Below are 5,670 nucleotides of genomic sequence, written 5' to 3'. Positions count from 1 at the left end.
CGTGGCCAGAACGGAGCAATCAGAATGGCGTTCGCATTGTCGTCGCAAACCTTCACCAGTGTTCTCAGTAGGAGGGGAAACGGTGGAAACATGTAAAGAAAGTGGTTGCTCCACGCCACCATCAGAGCGTCGCCTTGCGAGTTCGGGCCGTGACCGCCCCTGGAGAGGAAGATGGGGCATTTGGTGTTGAGGTGAGTGGCGAAAGCATCCACCATAGGGGTTCCCCATCGCTCGCAGAGTGTTAGGAACACCGCCGGGTCCAGCACCCATTCGTGCATGGTAACAGCAGTCCTGCTGAGCCGATCCGCAAGTATGTTGTCGTGAGTGGAAATGTATACAGCGGACGGAAAGACATGATGTTGGAGACACCACTCCCATAGCTGGACAGCAAGATACAGGAGTGAGAAAGAGTGAGTACCTCCCTGTTTGTTGACATACGCGACAGCCGTCGTGTTGTCCGAGACTACTTGAAGAGCTGTGCCCTTGATAATGGGCAGAAAAGCCCGGCAGGCCTTGAAGATGGCTAGGAGTTCTCGATTGTTGATGTGCAAGGCAAGCTCCTTTGGAGACCATCGATCGTGGACTTGCAGGCCGCAACAGTGAGCACCCCAGCCAATGTCGCTGGCGTCCGTCGTGATGCGAGTTCGTAGGACAATAGGGGCAAATGGGCGTCCCATGAACAGATTGCCCGGGTTGACCCACCACTTCAGTTGCTCTGACAACTCCTTCGACACCAAGAGTCTCTTTTTGGGGGAGTCCCAGAGAGGGTTGAAAAGTGACAGGAGCCACACCTGTAACGAACGAAGTTTCAGCCTCGCATGAGGGATGACTGAAGTGGTGGAGGCCATCAGGCCCAACAGCTTCTGAGCAGTGTGAGCGGTGACGTGATGAAGCGGACGAAATTTCTCGATGAGAACAGCCATCTTTTGCGCCCTCTCCTGAGGCATGAATGCCCGCCCGGCCTGAGCGTCTAGGGCGGCGCCTATGTAAGTAGCAACCGGCGAAGGGACAAGGACAGACTTCTTGTAGTTTACCTGCAGCCCAAGAGTCTTGAGGAGGCGGAGGACGGTAAGAGTGTGACTTTCCGCCTGAAGCTTGGAGTGTGCAACCAGTAGCCAGTCGTCTATGTATGGAAAGATGGCTATGCCCTTGGTTCTCAGGAAAGCTGCCACCGGGGCCATACATTTCGTAAAGACTCTGGGCGCGGTGGAAAGTCCAAAAGGCAGAGCGGAGAATTCGTAGCACTTTGACCCCAGCGAAAAACGCAGGAAGCAACAATGATCGTGTCTTATGTTTATGTGGAAATAGGCGTCGCTGAGGTCTATGACCACGAACCAGTCGCCTTGTCGCAGGAGGGGTAGAATTCTCTCCAAGGTTACCATCCGGAAACGGCGATAGACGATGAACTTGTTGAGGCGCCTGAGACCTAAAATAGGACGAAAGGAGTCGTCCCTCTTTGGCACTAGAAAATACCTGGAGAAAAAACCAGGATTGGCAGGATTTGGGAACACCCTGGGAACACCCTGGTTATTGCGTGCTTTCGCAGCAGTGGCTACTTCTTGCTTTAGGGGATCGGATGGGGGGTGAGGACCAGACGGGAAGGAGGTGTTTCTAAAAATTCTATTGCATAACCGTTTGCGATGATAGAAAGGACCCATTTGTCTGAAGTGATGATAGACCAATTGGAGAGGAAAGGAGACAAGCGGGTGGCGCAGGAAGGAGAAAAAATGCCTGTAGAGCAGTCAAAGGCCCTGTTTGTTCTTGCGGTCGACCTTTTTGAAGGAAGAACGTATCTTGTGTCGTTGGTCATGTCTAGTGGTGTAGCCGGAAGAGGGAGAGTACCTCTGTTTGGAAGGATAGGATCTCCCTGGTTGTGTAGTTGGATAAAAGGGTGGACGCTTCCATGGGTAGCGTTGTTTGTAGAATGGCTGAGCGGCATAGGATCTGGCAGCCTTTTTAGCCTCATGGAGACCCTTCAGAATCTCATCCATTTTAGGGTCAAAGAGACCCGAACCGTCAAAGGGGAGGTCAAGGATACGGGCCTTAGAGTCTTCAGGAATCGCCGCAGATTTAAGCCATGCCTGCCTCCTCATGGCGACAGCCGTCATTAGATTATGCGACGCAGCATCCAAAATATGACGGACCGTGACCCGTTCCTGACGAATGAGTTGTGAGGCCTCCTGATGAAGAGAGAGGCCCCTAGGTTGCAGCTCATCAGGTGCAGCTTGTAAAGATGGTAAGGCCAAGTCCCATAAGTGTTGGTGGTATGCCGCCATGGCGGCCACATAATTAGCAGCCCTCACAATTAGAGATGAAAAGGCATATGAAGGCTGTTTAAGGGTTCGTAGTAATGACGGAATGAACGCCAGACGCATGGGCAGGTTCTGATCCTCATCTATGTCGCCATAAACCTTGTCGGGGACCATTTCTGGTGGTCTCTCGACAGGAAGTTCCAAGGCGGAGGCTATTCTATGTATTAATTGGGAATAGCTGGGAAAATCAGCTGCCGGAGAAACCGGGTTCTTATCGATAATGGCAGAGTCCGGGGTATTATCATTAGGAGCAGATGCATCCGAAAATGAGTCTTCCGATGATGAATCGTCGGGATGGTCAGAAGGTAGGGATGGGGGGAATGGGAGTTCCGGCATGGGAAAAACGGGGGCCGGTATTCTCTTTGCCCTTTTTCTTGGGGCATTTCTTGCCCTTCGGTCCGGTATCGGTACCGTGTCCTGTACCATGTCTGGTATCGGGGTTGGTGTCGGTATCGAGGAGATCCAACTGAAAGGAGTCAGAATCAGAAGAAGCGTGGCGTCGTTTCTTCTTGCGTGGCTTAGACGGTACCGGATGTGAGGACGCTTACGTTTCGGGGGCGCAGCGTCGGTACCGAATGGTGCGGTACCAACATCGGTATCGGTTGTTGTATGGCGCGGGATATCGCTCGGTATCGGGACTGGAGGGCGTGTCTGGTCCGCGGTAGTAGCCCGTTGCTTGGGCTTCCTTAGGGACGAGGGCTCTTCCGGTACCGGCCGAAGCCCTTTCACCCCGGTATCGGGGAATGACGGTACCGACGGGGCGTGCCGGTGTCTGTCTCTCTCGGTATCGCGGGCTGACGGTACCGACAGTACCGAGAAACCGGAGGAATCCGATGAAGAAGAAGAGTCTGACGAGGAGCTCCGCACAGCCAGGCTGTATAGAAGCCGCGGGTCATAAAGCTTTTGCATCTGTTTCCGCCATTTCTTCAAGTAACCCTTAGAGAGTTTAAGCGGAGCGGCTCTGTCTTCCATAGTCCCATGCCTCTTAGGTTTCTTGGGGCGAACATGTCCAGCCCCGTGGGGGGAGACCTTCGGTCCCGAGGGGCTCGGAGACCGGGAATCTCCAGAGGCTGTTTCCAAATGCCTCGTTTTAGCCTTCCTCTTCCTTTGAGGGGATGGGAAGAGAGGTATATCCGGCGTATCGGCTGGCGGTGGTAATGAGGCTAGGGAAGAAGCTGGCGACGAGGCCTGCGACGGAATTTCAATAGGAGATTGAGGAGTAAGAGTAGGCAAGGAGGGCGACGGTTGGAGTTGAGGCGTGGCCGCTGGGGAGGGCGGAGGAGGAATGGTGGCCGTGGCCTGACTTTTAGGAGGCTTGGATTTTTTGGAAGCCTTCTTGGTAGACGTAGTCGGCTTACTATTGCCCTTGGTCTTAGGGCCGGATAAAGGACCCGAATCTGCAGCCGCAGAGGCTGTCTCCATAGTAGGTGCGGTTAGGGATTTCTCCCAAAGCGCTGCCCGGAGACGTTGCTCTCTAAGTCTCAGGCCCTGCCGAGTAAACCTCTCACAATGGCGGCAGGTCTGGGGGACGTGTGACTCCCCAAGGCAAAATAAACAATAACGATGGCCGTCTGTCGATGGGATCTTCTTTGAACAGGCAGCACAGCTTTTAAAAGTAACTTTCGGGGAAGAAGGTGCCTTGGAGGCCATAAAAGAAAAAAGGCGGGAAAACCGTCTCAGAAAAATAAGGAGGGAAAGGGTAGGGGAGAGAGGGAAAGCCCTCAAGCAAAGTCCAAAACTCCCCTAATAATAATATAAATTAAAGTACTTCCCTTTGATGAATGAAAAACGGAGCCAAATCTAAGAATCTTCCAGATCTTTCCACTATTTCACGGAGCTCTAGCTAAGAGACCTAACTGCAGCAGCGGAAAAAATGGAACTGAGTGGCTGTTAGGGCGGGCAGACCATGAGGTCCTGGGGGGCGGAGCCAAAAGTGTTACTTTAAGCTCTAGAATGTTCCGAGGCCTTCTGCGCAAGCGCAGATTAACCCATTAGTGTGATTTCACAGAGACCACGAAGAAGAAACATGTGTTGCAGCTTATCTGGGAGGCAGCAGTCCTGGGAGGTGGGCAGCCGTCCTGTGGGTGGCTCTCTTTCCGAGGAGCCCCGGCGGGGGGGTGGGGGTTGGCTCAGGTCTGAACCCGTTGCCTGTGAAATGCCGCCAGTTGGGCCCCAAAGCGGCTCTTACCCCCTTGCAAGCAGCATTCGCAGAACAGCCAGCGGCCTCCGTGCCGAGCAAGAGGATGGCAAAGACTTCAAGGCGTTGACGTTTCCTACACTGGAAGGAGTCCCACGGAGTGTGGTTGCCCTGGCAGAGCCGACGTCCCCCTAGATGGATTGTGCTGTGGCTTCAGTCGACATCTTCCGGCCACACATGTGGTGGGACTTTTTTCCAGAGTTTCCCTCGGGTGCCACTTGACACCAGAGCGAGTCTGCTTTGGAGCCCAGGAAGAGCCCCCCCCCGGGGGAGGAGAGCAAAGGGAGAGCTGGGGGCAACCGCTTTCACGCCTAGCCATCTCGGCTTGCTTCTCCTCCCCTGGCTGCCAGCAGTGCTCAGTGCCTGGGGGGGGGGGGCTGCAAAGGAACAGCCGCCATCCCTGCCCCAACGGCGAACAACAGCAATACCGCTGGATCCAGAAAGATTTTAGTCGTTGGTTCAGAGTCGGAAGGTCCCTTCTCCGTCATTGAGTCCAACCCTCTGCTCAGTTGCAGGATGCTGCCCACGACACCTGGTGGATCACCACACCCGCCAGGTTCTGCTCAAGCACCCCCAGCAATGGACAGCTCAGCCCGTCCCAAGGCCGCTCCCGAAATACCCGAGCTCTCTTCCCCAGCCCTATTTTTAGTCTCTTTCAGGGCTGGGAGCGGGAAGACGACAGGACACCCTAAATCTTGGCTGGTGCACAAAAAGTTCACTTAAGAGGCACGTCAGAGACCTGAAAAAGCTCAGTCCCACAAATAGAGATGGGCACGAACCAGTGATTCGTACCGATTCGTCGTTCGGCCAAACAGGTGTCCGGCGCTTCCCTGCCCCGCCTCCTCCATTGGGCACTCGGAGGCAGTACCCGGAGAAGCTGGGGCAGGCAAGCCGGAGCGCTGCTTTCTGAGCGGGCACCTGACGGAGGAGGTGGGGCTGGGAAGCGCCAAAACCTGTTCGGTGGAAGGTCAAACCAGCGCGAATCTCCAGTTTGCTGGTTTGTTGCCTCCCTACCCACAACCCTCAGTGGAAGGGACAGCGGAAGAGGGTCCTTCGCACAGCAAGACTGGCCTGCAAGTCAGCGTTAGCTGCTGTGAGATGTATCCCCACATCCTGACAAGTTATCCAGCCAGGCAGGAAGCAGTACTTGAAACATTTAGG

The sequence above is a fragment of the Pogona vitticeps genome, chromosome 1 (assembly GCF_051106095.1).
Source record: "Pogona vitticeps strain Pit_001003342236 chromosome 1, PviZW2.1, whole genome shotgun sequence".
Taxonomy (NCBI): domain Eukaryota; kingdom Metazoa; phylum Chordata; class Lepidosauria; order Squamata; family Agamidae; genus Pogona; species Pogona vitticeps.
The sequence above is the reverse complement of the archived record's forward strand: the minus strand, read 5'-3'. Positions refer to the sequence as shown.